Here is an 18,328-nt window from a genome sequence, read left to right on the forward strand (position 1 = left end):
TTTGCCGCAATGGGGTGGGAGGTGTTGATGGACTTATGATGTGATCAGGGGGGCGTTAGTTAAAATAAGGGTTGTGAATCACTGGTCTAAGGGGACTTTGGAGATACCCAGCCAGCAATGCGGAGTGGCTGAATGCGGGGCCGGGGCACTGTCTGAGAGCCTCTACGAATCTCACAGTGAACCGGTCTCTTTTCCAGCCCCTCACTCCTCGTCAGGATCCAAGCACTTATACCCGCACAGCGGCGCTGTGACACTACAGGACTTCAGTATGGATGAATGTCCAGAGAAGAAGAAGGAATGAATATATAGTAAACTTTTACAGGCTCCAGGTCCAATAGGAGGACATAGTTTTTGTCGTGTAATATCTACTGTGCTCTACTGTGTTACTGTGCTGTACTGTATTCTGTATGCTGTCTGGTGATGGGAGATGGGATAGGCTTAGGAGGTTAAGTATTGTGTAGTGGAAGATCTGCACTGCGTATGAGTGAATGTGAATGTGCTGTATTTTTTAATTGGAAACCTTTGGTTATGTTGTTGTATTTTGGTATGAATGTACTGTTTAGGAAGGCCCCTTTGAAAGGAGAAACCTAATGTGAAGTAGTTATCCTGTAATAAAGAATAAGGATTTCGATGAAAGGATTGAATGAATGGAAGGCTGTATGAAAGGATAGATTGATGAAGGGAAGCAAGAGGAAGACGTTGGAGTGCAGTCTGTGTTGTTGCACCTACTAAAAGAGGTGTCAATAGCACACACTGCACTCATGTCACAACAATGGGGAGTCCCTGTTCACACCTTCAGGTTTTCGATCTGTGTCACTGTGCATCCTCCAAACAGCACAGCGAGCTCCTTAACTCCATAACTGTTGCCCTTTTCTTAGTCAATCCTCAACAGGTCACATTAAGAAGCACACATGCTTTTGTTGTTTGAAGGAAAAGAAAGCAAATGTTCTGCGGCCCAGTAACTGTTGATTTTAAAGATCTTGCACGAGAAAAATAAATATTGCATGTACTGTACACAAGGTGCTTTTGTTTGGCTTCACTCTCTACGTTGTGTGCGCATTTGTTTTTTTGTTGGGTGTTTTTTTGTTTTGTTTTTTTTGTTTTTTTGAAGCAGAATGTTGTTCTATGATCTCTGTTATATCACTTGATCTTTGCTCTGTATAATAATTTAGAGAATGTCCATATCAGCCTGGCAAAGCTTGTTTTGCTCATAATTCCAAAAAAGGAGAAATTGTAATAAAAAGGAAGGATCTTTTATTTGGAGGAACAAAAATGCACAAAATAACTCACTGCTCTTTGCAGTCTGTTTTTGGTACAGATTTTCTGTCTGTTTTTATGAAACAATATTCACTCCTCAAATAAAAATACACGAATGGTACTGAAAATAAGTCAAATGGCACAGAATGTAGAGAACTAAAATAGCTGATCATGTACATTTGTTCCACTGTGTTGAACCTGCGAGTTGTCCATCCAGTGTCACCTTTTCTCTACCTAATGCAAATGTAGATTTGAAAGGCACAAATGCACCAGTTCAGGCAGCAGCCTACTGTACTGTATATTTCTCCTCTGCCTCCTCTTTTTCTCCATGCTTGGCCAGCCTCAGCCCTAAAGTGTTTCATATTATATTCCCTTCATGCTCGAATTGTAAGTGGAGGTGAGAGAATTGGACTAAAAATAGCCTGCCCCCCACACACACACACACACCCCTCATCGCCCCTTTAACTCTCCCGCCCGCCGCCACGGGCCATCCACTGCCTTTGTCCCACTTCTTTTTCTCATCTGGGATAAATTGATTGCTGTCGCTTTGGCCAAAAGCCAGGAGAAATTGAAAATGGCCCTCCCCCGCCTCTCTATGGTGTTCAAGCCTCCCCCTGGGGCCTAGCTGCCCCCCCTTTCCCTGTCCCGCAACCCCCCCCCCCCCCCTCCCCAGCAGTACTGGTGCCCCTACCTCACCTCACCTCCACCCCCCTCCATGCCACCACCTCACACACCCTCCGCTGGGCTGCCCTGGAGGTGGGCGCACTGCCCGGGCACAGCAAGGTTTCACACCACCTCCTCCTCCTCCTCCTCCTCCTGCTAACCTTGAAATGCAAGTTAGATGGATGGACTGTAAAAAAAGATAGAAAAAACAGTCTTTCAAAGTCATACTTTGTATTTGGTAATTCAAGGGTAATTCAAAATGTGTGGGTGTGAGTCTGTGTGTGATCTTGGCTAATTTCAGAAATATTATCCAACTGCGTAGAAAAAAGTGAATGTATTAAAAATGGCTTTTTGAAATATTTCTGTGCGTGTGTGTGTTCGTAATAAAAACATTTTCTTCAAATGTGTGTACGTGTGTGCATGTCAAATTTGACTGATGGGTTTCCCATTTTTTCATAATACGCGTGTAACCAAAACCCCGTTTTCCCCCTGTGGCGACTGTGTGTCTCCTCTCCTCTCCTCTCCTCTCGCAGGTTATCAAACTGTGATGCCAAATCAGCAGCAGAGCTATCCAAACATGGTCGCCGTGCAGCAGCCTCAGGGCCAGGGCCTCGTCGCCGGTGCCCAGCACAGCAATATGGGAACGCAAATGCAAGGCATGATGGTCCAGTATTCCTCCGTGCCATCCTATCAGGTACGGAGCAACAACACTGTTTTTTTTTTTTCCGGATGGCAGTTTTGTGTGAACATGAAAGAATTAAAAATATATCATTTATTCTGAAATGATGTGTAATATTTGTTTATTCATTTATTTTATTTTATTTTTTTCTTTATGTGGAATTTAATTATATGAAATTATATTATATATTTATATTAAATTTAAAAAAATTAAAAAGCTGCCACCTTTCAGTTGTGTGGGGGTAGTATCCAAAGGCCTAAGTGCAGCTCTGTGACCCGTCGCTGTGTGTGTCCATGTCCACCTCTCTGTCCTGTAGGTGTCGGTGCCTCAAGGCTCGCAGCCCATGTCCCAGCAGCCCTACCACCACCACCACCACCAGCAGCAGCAACAACAACAACAACAGCAGCAGCAGCAGCAGCAGCTCCTGCTCCATGGGCAGCCCCAGTCCGCCCCCAGCATGCCATGCCCACCACCGGGGTGCAGGTCTACTATAGTGTGCTTCCCCACAACCAACACAACGCCATCAGGTATGGAAACGACACACACACACACACACACACACACACACACACACACACACACACACACACACACACACACACACACACACACACACACTGCCATCAGGTATGGGAACAGCATACACACACACATGCACACAATGCCATCAGGTATGTGAACAGCATGTGTATATGTACACAGAATGCCATCAGGTACTGTATGTAAACAACACACACAATGGCAGAAAAAGATAAAAGCCCGCTGAACGGCAACAAACAGAATGCCATCCTGGGGTCCGTTTCTCGATTCTTGTCGTTGCTAACCGTCTTAAGGCCATCTTAAGACCGTCTTACAGTTCCCTTGGATTTAGTGGTGAGCGTCGATGTCAAGAGAGAGTTGAGTCGTTCTTACGAAGGTCGTTGCTACCGTCGTTAGCAAAGACGCTTTCAAGATACGGACCCCAGGCATATGAGCAGAGACACAAGCAGATACAAAAAACAACGCTAAAAACCAAAGATACACCGAAGATAGAAAACTAAAGATACAAAAACCAAGGCCTATCACAACCCTCCACTCCGCCTACCTTCCCTCCTTTTCCTGTATTGCGGTTACATATGTAGCTGAGGCTTTAGGACCTCGGGAGTGTGTCCCCGCCGTGCCGGTTTAAAAATACTCCATCCTTCATCTTAAAGCAGGTCAGTCTAGCCATCACGCCTCTAGCTGGGCCACCAACACGACCTGAATAAGGGAGAGGTCACTTTCACATAGTTGAGTGTTTTTTTATCGCTCTCTCTCTCTCTCTCTCTCTCTCTCTCTCTCTCTCTCTCTCTCTCTCTCTCTCTCTCTCTCTCTCTCTCTCTCTCTCTCTCTCTCTCTCTCTCTCTCTCTCTCTCTCTCGTTTTTTTTTACCCCAACACCACCACCTCCTCCTCTCCCTCCTCCACCTCATCTTCCTTCTCCCATCTCCTCCTCCTCTTTCTCCTCCCTCCTCTTTCCCTCTTCGCCCCCTATTCCTCCTCTTCCTTCTCTTCCACTCCTCCTCCTCCTCCCTCTATTTCTCCTCCTCCTCCTCCTCCCCCTCCTCCCTCCTCCTCCTGGTCCCCAGTGGTTTTGACTTTACTAGGTCAGAGCTGGGGATGATTTATCTGGCCAGATATCCAGTGAGTCTTAATATAACAGCGCTGGTCCCACTAGGGCCCTGCTCAGGCTCCGCTCACCATCTCTACATCATCTGTCTTTTGGAGCCGCCTACCCACACTTGCTCGCTCGCTCGCTCGCTCGCTCACTCTACAAGTGCGGGGAGGGTGTATATGTATTTGTGCTTGTTGGCGCAGGTGCGTGTGTGTGTGCACGCCCGTATTCACTTGTGTGTATGCGTGTATGGATTGCTTGGGGTGTATGTTTCTTCCTCATGGTGCAGGTGTGTGTGTGCATGCGTGCGTGCGCTTGTGGAGCAGGGGAGCAGGTGGGTAGTGAGGTGGTGGTGGGGTGGGGTGGGGTGGTGAGGGTTAGTTATGCCGGCACCGAACCCCACGGCTGCTGCCTGGCACAGTGCCTGCGACACCCCGCCCTACACCCCCCGCACCGATCTGGCAGTGGCATCACGCAGGTCCCTTATTAAACTCCGAGGCCGGCCGGGCACTGCTGCTGCTGCTCTCCAGGTGTTAGTGTGAGCCAGGGAGACAGATGACCCACGCTCCTGCTAATTGGATTGGGTTTTAGTGGGGAGAGAGAAAAAAAACACTTCACAAAACAATTTTTTATTTCTCTTTTTTGTTGTTCTTTTTAAAAATAAACCTTTTATCTTCGTTCTATTGTATTATGCACTCTATTGATCTTTTTTTTTGTTTGGTCAATACTTCATTCACGTCATATTTTTATACATGTCCTTGAGGTAAAGTGGGCGAACATTGCATTTGCATTTCATGATTCCCAGGTTTGATATGGAAAAAATTGATCGGCCAAGTGCTTTACAGTACAGTGCGCACTCATGACTGTAGCCTCTGTCAATAAAGGGTGTACATCACTGTGTGTGTGTGTGTGTGCGTGTGCGTGTGCGTGTGCGTGTGCGCGTGCGTGCGTGTGTCCACAGCTCCTCAGTGGGGTTTTTGCCACCTCCAGGATCGGAGCAGATGCCCTTCCCCCGCCCGTCGTCATCCCCCTGTGGCTCTCAGCAGATGCCCCAGCAGCAGTGCTCAGGTACGCCACGCAGTACGCAGTACGCAGGCCAGGCCAAACCAGGACACACCACACAGGACACTGCCATTGTCATGACCTGTATTCACGCCATTCACACCACTCCACAGCTACCGCATTCAAACCACACTACTGAGTTGAGACCACTCTACTGCATTCAAGCCACACTACTGAGTTGAGACCACTCTACCGCATTCAAACCACACTACTGAGTTGAGACAACTCTACTGCATTCAAGCCACACTACAGAACTGAGACAACTCTGTTGTATTCGAACCACACTGCTACATTGAAACAACACAATGCTAATGCATTCAAACCATAATACATCATTAAAACTGCATTGTGGCACTCAAACAACACTAATGCATTCAAACAACACTAATGCATTCAAACCACACTACTGAATTCAAACAACACTACTGTTACCTTGGTCACCAACACTGTCTTCAAACAATGCGTTCAAACAACGTTACTGCTGTCAAACAATACTGCTTTCAAACCACATCAACACTACTTTCAAACAACGCGTCTGCTTTCAAACAACACTACTGTTGTCAAACAACACTACTTCTTTCAAAAAAACACTGCTGCCTTTCTCTCTCTTGCAGCAATTGCCCAGGTCTCAACCAAATCTGCCCTAAGCAAGGGCCCCCCAACAGTCAGCTCCACCATGCCATACTACCAAAAATAATTCAGGAAGTGTGTGTGTGTGTGTGTGTGTGTGTGTGTTTGTATGTGTGTGTGTGTGTGTGTGTTTGTATGTGTATATATAATGTTTAAATGAGGCACACACCTCGTTTGCTGTGCGTGTTTGATTCCCGGCCCGGGTCCTTTGCCGACCCTTCCTCCTCTCTCTCCACTCACTTCCTGTCATAAGCTTCACTGTCCTGTCAAATAAAGACAAAAAAGCACCCCAAAAATAAATAAAATGAAATAAATGTTTAAAAAGTTTACATTTTGCCTAGGGCCCCCTGAATGGGTAGAACCCCTGCTGACCACACTTACTAACTACCGTACTTTCAAACCGCACTGCTGCATTCAAACAAAACTACTGCTTTCAAAACCCCATTATTGCCAAGTTATTAAAATCACACTACTAGATTCAAATTACAATAGAGCATTCAAGTCACACTTCTGCTTTCAAACCACACTACTGTATTCATACCACACTAAAGCATTCATACCACAGGCAACACTATTGCATTCCTTGCAGGCCACCTCAACCTAGTAAGTGTAAACTCGTTTTTCTTCTTATTCTTCTTCTTCTTTTTTAAACACGAATGAATATCTCTAAATGTCAGCTTTGAATGAATGGCAATGTCAAAATCTTTCATATTTCAGTCTTAGAGATTGGCCATGGTAACCATGGTTTAGTGTCATTTTTCACCATTGATGAAAGTCAAGGCACCGTAGGCAATATTGTTCTCAAAAAGCACACTCTCAGTAGACCTTGAAATATATCAGATGTTATTGGGAATGTGAAGTATCACTCATTTTTTTCTCTCATGAAGCTTACTTTTGAATTCCGTGAATTTGTTTTGTGTTTTTCTCCACTGTGTTTCCTCTCCCTAATCCTCTCTCGCCATCTCTAACGCACAACATCCTCCCCAATAGCTAAAGTTGCACCTCATCTCCCCCTAAACACACAGACGCACGCACGCACGCACGCACGCACGCACGCGCACGCGCACACACACACACACACACACACACACACACACACACACACACATGCCAAATCTACCATCACTGAATTACACGGGGGGGATCAACCCACAGCGCAGGAGGCACACAGAGGAATGACTTCCCCTCCGCTTCCTCCACAAATCAAAATATATCGATCTGATTCAATCTGGGAAATGAGATAGAGGCCTGTCTGGCTGCCGAGCTGCCACTGCTTAAATGACACACACACACACACACACACACACACACACACACACACACACACACACACACACACACACACACACGCACAGACACACACACCTCAAACGGAAAAAAACAACAGGTCTTGCAGCAGCAACAAGGGGGAGCAAATGCGGGTCACGAGAGTGTCTTTGAAGAGCCCCGTCGGCGCACGCCCTCCCGCTCCCACTCCCCCCTCTCTGCTTTCTCTTCAATACGACTGCAAGGTGCTAATTAAAATTAGACTCTCCAGTCTCTCAACGATCCAATTATTGGACAGATACGGCGCTGGTAATTAAAAAGTAATTCCTTGCACCGCTTTGTTCCCTGTTATGGCGATCTTCATCCCTCCTTCCTCCTCTCCTCTCCTCTCCTCTCCTCTCCCTCCCTCCTTCCTGCTTGCCTTCTCACTTGGAAAAAAAGGCGAGGGCCTTCATGGGTCCTAGGATTGTAATTTGGCGTTTTATGTGTCCACGGTTAATGTGAATTGCCCCTCTCTGGCCCGTTCCTGTGATTGTCAGGCGTCTTGGCGAAAGCTCGGAGCTCCACTGTTTTTGCTCAGCTTTAATAACTAATTAAAAGAGGCGACAAAAGTGGCCTTTCAGACCCTGAAATGAGATCCCCCCCATCCATCCATAGTCCACCCCCCTTTCCACCCACGCCTCACTCCACCTCCTCAACTCACCCCTCGTCCTTCTGGAGTTAGTGGCCGAAATGTTTTAATTTCATGCTGGGATTATCATTTTCATTGCCTCAGCCAACACATACACACTCGCCCTCTTCTCTCTCTCTCTCTTTCTCTCTCTTTCTCTCTCTCTCACACACACACACACACACACAAAAGATAATGAATCCTCCAGGCCTTGTGGTCCTTGTGTGGTCTTTGTGCAGAGATTGTGGATTCATCAAAACAGCGTAATTGTTATTAGACCAAACTAAACGTGTTCATTATGGCTCATCAGCGTTACGCTTTTTTTAGGATGAAATTTTATGCATCGCATTAATCTGCAGACTGCAATTAGAAAAGAAGAATAATGAGATGTTTTAAACATTACAGACCAATTTTTATTTGCCTCTGCGAAAAATAAGATTATGGCAGTGATGTATCATCAAAGGCATAGTTCTATTGTGAATTTGGAGAATAATCTTTGCCAGGAATAACCTCTGCTAGTAGGATTTACGTTAACTAGATAAGTGATATGGTGTCACTAGTTGATTAACGTATTGACTGTGACGAGATGTGATGTGCAAGATTAAGGGGTTTCTCATTTAAAATCGGTAAAAGGGAAACAAAAGGATTCATTTCAGGACTCCTTTAGATTATCTTTCAAACCATGCACGTTAACCCTCAGAGATTTAACCCCATCAACAAGTGCTTTTGTTTTTGGGTATTTCACATAATGATGTCATTGTAACCCACACATCAGACAAAAAGTCTCTGCCTCAAACACTTCAGAAACAATCAGCCCTCAGTTAATGAAATTGCTCTTGTGTGGAAATTTAAACTGAAAAATTCCCGACTGTTCTAAAGGGACTTTAGCATAGATCACAAGTGCCTACAATTAACCTCCGTTGAACAATTTTATATTTGATTGCAATTGCCATTCTCCTCCATGCTGCCTTGTGTGAAATATTAAATTAGACAACTATGGATTCTGAAGTGGCAGAAGAATGTTTAACAACTGTAAGTAATAAGAGCCACTTAAACACACCTGGTGTATTAATAGTAAGGGCATTCTGTCCTTGACAAATTAAACTACCTGCATCTCTTAGCGAAGTGGCAAGAGTTTGTAATTCGGAAAACGTGATCATCATTCTGGGGCAGGATTTTGGATGTCAGTAAGTCAGAACCCCTCATACATTTCTGTGTTAATGGGGTTCCTTTCTAAGTTCTTAACACCACCATGACAGCGTACAGATGAGGACTGAAAATGATTAATAATGGTCTGCAACGTTTGTGGACCTTAGCACATTGACTCCCAAGCCACGTAAAAATACGTTTTTGCCTCCCATGCATTGGCTCCCAAAGCGTTTTTACGTTTTTTATGGATTCTGAATCTACACATTCTAATGTACATTCTGTGTGATTTTATGTGATGAACAGAACTGACATGGATGATGGAAACACCTACAAAGTCAAAACCCCTACAAAGTCAGGATTTGGATATTTCATCATCTGTGCATTTTATTAAGCACAGTATTTGAGTTTTATTATAGCGAATAAAACCACTTCCTGATCACATCACGTCTCAAGTTACTTCCTAGAGAATCAAAACATGTCCTGTCAGTGCCTTGCTAGCTAGCCTATTCCTAAACATATGATGGAAGGATAAGGAGTTTTGCTGTCATCAAGATAGGTGTAAAATGGAAGGTTGTAATGAAAAACAGCATGCAACACAGCAGGAAGTAAGCCTAATTTTGGTTGAGTACTTTGGTACGTCTACTTTTATCTACAGAACGAAAACTGCCAGTCAAGTGACATTAGCTAGCTACCATTTCAAATGATGTGGCTCTGAACAATAGCCTGACCAGGTGATTTTTGCATCGAAATATTTTACTTGCAAGCTACTGGAGTTGTTCTTCAGGCGTGAAAATGCATTTAGACCCGCAATTTAAACTCGGAGTCAAAGAGTGCACCCGTGACAAAAAACCCTTTTTCTCTGTTCGAAAGCTATTTCTACCTAAACCAAGGCTCGCTAAGAGTTGAATAACTTTGGAATGGAATACGCTAGGAACAAACTGTATTAATATACAGACAGGAGGGTCATTCCACGCCAAATCAACAAGAGCCCGCGCACTTAGGTCTCAAAAAATTCTGAAAATATTACCAAGTGTACCCATGGTACTTAAGAGAAACACTGTAAATTTATTTGAATGTAAGATGTATACTCCCCGTGTTACAGCCAATTTTACTGGGGGAGGGGGGTGCCCATTTTTTTCACACTCTGTTTTTTGTCAAAGTTCACAAGCCCGTAGCTCAATAATTAAACCATGTAGGAAGCTCAAATTTGGCATGCTGGTACATAGATAGAAATAGTTTGTTGCAAAACTGTCAGTTTTGGTCTGTATGATCCTGCATCGTCATGGCATTCCCTCAAAGATGATACAAATTGTACTGGAGTTTTTGACTGTGCTCTGTTTAGGCCTTCAGAAGACATAGTTGTGCCCAACATAGCCTCTTGATTTTTTTCCCTTGTAGAGACAAGTAGGAACACTCTCATAAAAAGCTACAAATAGAAAGGAAACCCCATCAGTGTTTGACCAGAAGACCTCACAAGTCTGACAAATCATTTTGGGTGTCATTTTCAGAGCTCCAGAACCCCTTGTGGGATTGTCCTCAGATTTTTATTTTATTTTTTTCTTCATTCTCCATGAATTCTTCTTTTGAAAAATGCCAATGAGACTTGTCTTATGTGATGTTTTCTTTTGTAATTTCCAACCTGAACATGGGCAACATGCACACTGAGAGCAATATGTTTTCTATGCGTTTCTTCCGCTGCCATCTGCTGGTCAAAAAAAGTAACAACATGACTCCTTGTGCATGACCTACTGTCTCTTTTGGTGTGCGAACCTGCTCCCACATTGAACGCTCCTGAAATCATTGAAATTGAAAGGGATACCTGCACCCCTGCACAGGGACTCTCGGGTGATCATGTCTGGGCAAAATTTGCATTTAATTATTTAGTCTTTACATTAAATGTTATCGAAATCATGTTGCTCTCTTTTTGCATTTTGCCCATGTTCAGGGTGGAAATTACAAAATAAAACATCACATAAGACAAGTCTCATTGGCATTTTTAAAAAGAAGACTTCATGGAGAATGAAGAAAAATATTAAATAAAAATCTGTGGACAATCCCACAAGGTGTTCTGGTGCTCTGAAAATGACACCCAAAATGATTTGTCAGACTTGTGAGGTCTTCTGGTCAAGTACTGATGGGGTTTCCTTTCTATTCATAGATTTTTATGGGAGTGTTTCTACTTGTATCTACAAGGGGGAAAAATCATGAGGCTATGTTGGGCACAACTATGTCTTCTGAAGGCCTAAACAGAGCACAGCCAAAAACTCCAGTACAATTTGTATCATCTTTGAGGGAATGATATGACGATGCCGGATCATACAGGCCAAAGCTGACAGTTTTGCAACAAACTATTCCTATCTATGTACCAGCATGCCAAATTTGAGCTTCCTACATGTTTTAGTTATTGAGCTACGGGCTTGTGAACTTTGACAAAAAAAAGAGTGTGAACAAAATGGGCACCCCCCTCCCCCAGTAAAATTGGCTGTAACATGGAGAGTATACATCTTACATTCAAATAAATTTACAGTGTTTCTCTTAAGTACCATGGGTACACTTGGTAATATTTTCAGAATTTTTTGAGACCTAAGTGTGCGGGCTCTTGTTGATTTGGCGTGGAATGACCCAGCAGAGATTTTGGGCTTTCGAACAAGCCCTGCCATGTGGCTGTAGGTTTAAGATAAAATAATCGGTGGCTGTTCAAAAAATGACAAAAAAATGATGAAATTGGCTGGGAGTCTACAGCTAAAATAAAAAAAACGGCTGGTATTCAATGTGTTCATTATTTCTTTTCTGTTCTCTAGTACCCTTATGAAGTGCCTTTGAGCAACGCACCTACATGTGTAACCCCACTTTGTTCCAGAGACTGTAACCAATACCCTGTACCTAAATAACTAGGTTGCTTTGGATAAATGCATCGCTAAGTGTAATGCAAGGGTCTCACTACACAGCCCCATACACTGCTCACTGTGTTCTGCGAACATGCCATAGTAGCCAATCAATTCAACAATGGATCGTAACAAGCAGCTCTGACGAAATAGACTTGAGTGATAATCAACAGGTGGTGATGGCGGAGTTTGTCACCCGTGTGCGATTGGAAAATGAGGGAATCGAATGTTGGCAGAGCGGTTAAAGTCCTATGGAAATGAAGAACCAGCCAATCAAATGAACACAAAAGCACAAAAGTTTCTAATGATTTTATTTGCCCGCTACCAATTAGCCTTTCTCATAGGGTGACATCAGAGAAGTTCCATTTTTTGGAGCGTGGCAGGAAAAACAACTGCCAGTTTGGGATGTAAATTTATGTCTATGCCACCAGATGCTACTTTTTTCTCGCTTCAAATGCATCAAATCGAAGGTGCCTGATGTCATGTGACAGAAGCTAATTGTTGACCAATTGGCTTGCGTGTCTCCTCCCCCAGGTGTACCACCCCCTGGTGGTGGGATGGTGATGATGCAGCTGACCATGCCACCCAGCCAGCAGCCCAAGACCCACTCGCCGTCGCAGTGGAAGAACAATAAGTACTACAGCCTGGACCACCAGAGGAACCACCACAAGACCCCCGAGCTCTCCAGCCTGGAAACCTCACAGGTGGGCCTACCTGCCTCCCTGCCTGCCTGCCTCTCCTTCACTTACTGTTTTCAGGCCAGTTAGAACAATGCTGGTACCCGTAACCGCGCCAGTTATGTTCCGAACCGAAGTGCTTACCTGCGAAACACCCACATTCATACCCGGTCTCATTCTTTACATGCGACTCCTTGTTACCTGGATGAACCTGCTGACATCTTTGTTGTTGTCATCAGGGTGCGCAGAGAAAAAAAGGATTATTCGGTTCACAGTGTGAACCAACTTTCTGGTTCCCAAACACGCAGATATTATTTTCAGCAATCGGTTAGAGATTAGGTGTGGGAACGGGCACTGTTTTTTTGTCAGCCTTAACGCGCCTATAGATTATCAGAGTGTCATGTGGGTGCAGGACCAGGGATGGACAAACTGGATTGAGAAAATAAAAGTCCTGCCAGATATTCCCTCTGCCGGTGCTGCCAACACGGGTGATTTCACAAATTTTATAATCAACCTGGAGAATTAGGTGTGGTGCTAACACTTTAGAATAATTGATGCAGAAAAGCATTATAAAGACTTAATAAATAATTAACTATTGATGAACAAAACATTAACAAACGTTTGTAAATGACTAGGAAATGTAAACAAATGCTTGTAAATGACTAGGAAATGCTATGTTAATATTTTATATTTATAAAACATTTACAAGTTGCTTGTAAATGAATAAAATAATCTGTTATAAGGTGTGTAAAATCTTAGAGATATCTGTAGATATTTTATAAAGCATTAATAAAGCTTAGTTAATAATAAAAACATTTGTTAATGTTTTATTCATCATTAGTTAATTATTTACTGAGTCTTTACTAAGGAACATTATTATGTAAGGGTTAACGTTCGGCGAGAAGGTCGCTACCGTGGAATAGCAGCACGACAGAGAGAATCTTTAGACCCCGACGCGGAGCGGAGGGGTCTTGTTCTCTCTGAAGTGCTGCTATTCCACAAAGCGACCGACTCGCCGAAAGTTAACCCGCTTATTATATGGAATATGGAATTATATGGAATTAAATGATTCACACATGCGGGGTCATTTTTTTTAGACCTATTTAATGTTAAGATTGTTGCTGCGCAAAACAAAACAGTGCCATTGTGGAACACCGCTAGGCAACAGCTAGGTAGGCTAGCCAGGACAACAGGTGTTGTCTATCACAGCAGCTGATTGGAGTGACAAAAGACCGGACCCCCTGCGGAGTGATATGAAACATTCGCTTTAGCCACTGACTTGTATACAAGCCAGTGGCTTTAGCAGTGAACGTCTTGTTGCCATTGACAGCGGTAGCCAGGACAACGGGTGCTGTCTATCACAGCAGCTGATTAGAGTCTTGTTGAAAAGTCGCTTTAGCAGTGAAAAGTCTTGTTGCCATTGACAGCGGTCTGTTATAGACCAACCCGTCCGTTATCGAAAAATAACAGACGTCCGAACGTTGGGGAGCCCCGTTGAAATGAATGGAGCATTCGACAGATGACGTCACAACCATATAATAAAAAGTGTTACCGGTGTGGTAATTTGCTTCAGCTGGTTCATTGAATTGGTTGGCGCTGTATGTTGCAGGGCTTTTACCTTTTGAAACTAGGATCTTCGCCCCTGTTTACAACTCTGCCGTAAATTTGATCCAACCAGTGTTAAATCGGCTAATGAGTACTCAATACAGGTAGAACAGTTACTCAGTGAAGTCACCCATGTTGGAAGGAAAGTGGAAAGGCTTTTACCGGTACTTTCTGAACTTTTTTCAAGTTTTCAACTGGCCTTGTGTCTTCACAGTGCACAAACCATGCTTAGCACGTGTCCTATCCTTTGTTATTATGTAGTATGGACCATATTTACTACGATGGTTCCATGCATGAAAACCTGCACTGACGTGATCCTATTTTTTTTAATCGTAGTACTACTGTTTGAAATATTGCATCTGTTTCATCAGTAGCCAAGATCGGTGTGTCTGTGTGTCTTGTCTTTCCGATGTTGACACTTGCTACGTTTACATGAGACATTCAATTCAGAATTATCTGACTTTAATTCTGAATAAAGCTTAATTCCGCTTTGAAAACTTCATGTAAACACCTCTTAATTCAGAATTAAAGGAAAGATCAAAGTAAACTCGCCTGAACTATTTAATTCTGAATGATTAATTCGGAATTAAAAACATCATGTAAACATAGTGATTGTCTTTCCGATGTTGACACTATCCTTACCCTGCTCCTCCCTCCACCCCACTACAGAGTAGCCCCCAGCTGGGAAGCCCTGCTTCCTCCCCCTCCCAGTCCCCGTCCCCAGCCCACCTCACCAACGTCAAGGGCATGCGGCCCGGCCTCCCCGCCATTCCTATCATGCCTCACTTCTCTAGACCCTTCGCTCCAGGCCAAGGTAAGGTGGTGTCCCTGCTCTTCTCCCTGTCCCTCGTTGGGTAGGTAGTTAGGCTTGTAAGCAGTTTTGAGTTGAAATTTGACACTCTTAATTGCCACAATACAGATATAGATATAGATAAACCCAATCTTTATGTGTCTGTTTGCTACACCCTTTCTGAAAATTATTTCATTAATCAACACGTTTTCGTTGAAAAATATGGTTGAAGGAGTTTGTAAGTGGTCAGTTGTCAAAGGTCATCTCTCTCTCTCTCTCTCTCTCTCTCTCTCTCTCTCTCTCTCTCTCTCTCTCTCTGCCCATCAGACCCCAGGTATCCCCTGCTTGGCCAGTCCCTCCAGTACAGCCCTCAAGTCCGTCCCGCTCTCCTCCACGCCCCACCCATTGTCTCCAACCACCAGGTGAGCACGCTCAGAGCTGCTTCTCACCCCCAGTAATGGCACGCATATAATATAAAAAAATAGTGTCATAAAATGTATTACACCATTTAGTTATATTATATGCGTGCGTGCGTGCGTTGCATGTATTAGCAATGTATCACACTGAGTCACTATTAAACATTTACTTACAAGGAGATAGAGAATGGGATTTAGTCAGTAGAGGTACATTTATGATTTAGCGGCAACACTAGTACATGATATTGCAAAGGTGTTACACGAGTTATTCCACAGTAACTTCTACTTTTGCTTTGACCACCTCTAGATATAGCATGGTAGATACATTATGTATGTGGGCCAGTGACGTTTTTGTGGTACCAGATGTCAGGGGGGTGCAACCACAGCTAATGCCAATATTGTATGGATTAAATAATTGTTTGTTGTTTTTTACTGGATTATCTTAGAAGCTTACATGTACATTCATTTCCAATTAATGTATGGGCATTAGCTGTGGTGGTACCACCTGACGTCTCGTCTGCCACTAAACAAAATGTCACTGACCCATAATATGTGAGGGCCTGTAAAATGTGAGTATAATAAAGGTTCTGTTGTGTTGTGTTGTCGGCAGGGTCATGGAGGAATACGGCCAGGAGGAGGGCGCGGGCGTAAGCAGCCGAGGAAGGCGCTCTCCACAGAACTCAGTGTAGGTGACTCAGGTAATGGTTCAAGCTGCGGACGTGCTTCTGCTGTCAGTGTGATTCGGTTTTAATGAACCTATGAATATTTTGGTGGTGCTCATTACAGTTCATCCCTTGACATTTTCCTGTGTGTGTGTGTGCGTGTGCATGCGCGTGCGCGTGCCTGTGCGTGTAGCCAGTGAGCGAGTCCTGGAGGTGACGAACTTGCCAGCAGGTGTAGGCAGCAGGACGCCGGCCGACCCGTTGTTCAGGGAGCTGTGAGCCGACCGACACGCTCCAACACTGGTGGTGGTGGTAGGGCTGGTGGAGTGGACAGGCCGGCTGCCAGCCAGCTTGGGGGGGCAGGCACTACCCACCTACAGCACCTACAACACGGTACCACAGAGGAGGAAGGGGAGAGAGAAGGAGGGGGGACTATGGTGGCGCTCAGTGTACCAGCCCATCTTTCCTCACCTCTGGGCACCTCTGAGAGTGATCCAGTCGGGAGAGGTTCATGTTGGGGTTACATGTCCGTGCTCTGGGCTCTGGGGGTGGGGGGGGGTGCGGCATCATCATCATCACGCATCACTGTGTTCCTACAGACTGGCTCTGGGCATAGGGCACAGGGAGCCTCGTAACTGGTACCCCCTTACCACCCTCTCCATCGCTAAGCAGGCTCCTTGAGTGAGATGGCGCCCTCTGCACCTCTTGAGTGACAGCAATCACACGCTCACCCAACAAATGAAATCTCGCAGCAGCCATCAGAGCCCCTCCCTCTGCTCTGAAGATGCCCCTAGTGCCATGACTATCTATGTCCTGATCAACTGAACATTAGCCTGTGATAAGTTCATAATTTCGTTTTGCTCCTTTTTGATTTTTTTAAATCTTTTAATAAATGTGTGTAGAGGTTAAGCTTTTCTTCTACTCACTTAGAGAAAAAAAAGGAACAACGAAACCCACCTGAACATTTTGAAAACAGCAGCAAACTTGAATGAATCTAAAATTCTGTCGGCTCTCTCTGCTGAGAAATGATAGCAAATGTGTCAAATGGCAGCCTGTGTGATGATATTGTTTTGTTTGTAATGTTATTTAGGAGCCATTTTTATTTTGAGATTTTATTTGTGAAATACATTTTCAAACATGGAACCTCGTTTAATTGTTGATTGTTTAGCTACCCCCATCCAACCCACTCCACTCCCTTGGGCAACCTGGATTGAGAAGCCCAAATACAGTGCCACATATTCCAATTGACCTGGTTTTACCTATCCAATTCAACCTGGTGATTGCCTAATTGTACAGGTAAAACCAGGTCATTTGGAATACCGGTATGTGGTACTGGATTGTCTGAATCCAAGTTGCCCTTCACTGTTTGCCACCTTCGCTTTTTCACATCCACAGGGTGCTCTGAGCATAACTTGGCCATGTCAACTAGCCAGTGTTCACAGTGTAGCCTCCACAGCTGCACATAAGGGGGTCTCTACTGTCGTGCCTTCTGCCAGAGGTCTCCTTCTCTTCTCCTGTCCACAGAAGAAAGCGAAGACACCTCGGTGTCTGTTTTACAGTAAAGACCCACACCGTGTTATTTTTTTCTTTTCTTTTACTTTGTAAATAATTTATATAAAAACTGTTGAATGGATGATTGTTTCGTTTCTCAAAGAATGTTTGTAAAAAAAAATGCCCAAACATAAGCCAAAATCCTTGTGTTGAGCAGACGATAAATAACCTCATTTCACAAAAGCCATCAACTCTTTTGTTGCACATATTATTGGTAATTTTACAGCGGTTTCAATCTCCCTTCAGCAACCTAAATATGCCACCCTTATACAGTGTACATTGTGTCAAAAACTTCACTATGAGGTCTTTATAAATTATATATCTTCTGGGTCACTGGAAAAAGTTTGCACATTTATACAATTTGAGATATTAAAGATATATTATATATATAAATAAATATATATTTTCCTTTTATTTCTGAAAGAATGTGTGCGCGTTCTGAGAGGCTGTGTCTGTGTCTGCAAAACACGAGTCATTTTTATTTACGTTGGAAAAACCAATAAATGTTTACAGCAAGCCAAGCGTTTTTCTTTTCCCCCCTCATACAGATTGTTTCAGCTGTGTGGCTGTTACAGCATATTCATCAGCTCACGCGAGGCTTACATGCCGCAGATGGTGACTTGGAGACACAGGTCTTGCATGGGAGCGAAAGGGAGAGTCAATTTTATCCAGGGCCTTACCTAATGTCTCAGTAGCTGCTATTTATCTCAATTCCCCTTTTATTGGACCATTTG

At 44.0% G+C, this 18,328-nt stretch overlaps 1 pseudogene; it reads left to right on the plus strand.

Moving 5' to 3' along the window:
- Positions 1-18,110, plus strand: part of LOC134461273 (R3H domain-containing protein 1-like) — a 66,515-nt pseudogene extending 48,405 nt beyond the window's left edge.
- The last annotated feature ends 218 nt before the right edge of the window (positions 18,111-18,328 follow it).

Source organism: Engraulis encrasicolus, chromosome 13, assembly GCF_034702125.1.
Source record: "Engraulis encrasicolus isolate BLACKSEA-1 chromosome 13, IST_EnEncr_1.0, whole genome shotgun sequence".
In the NCBI taxonomy this organism is placed as follows: domain Eukaryota; kingdom Metazoa; phylum Chordata; class Actinopteri; order Clupeiformes; family Engraulidae; genus Engraulis; species Engraulis encrasicolus.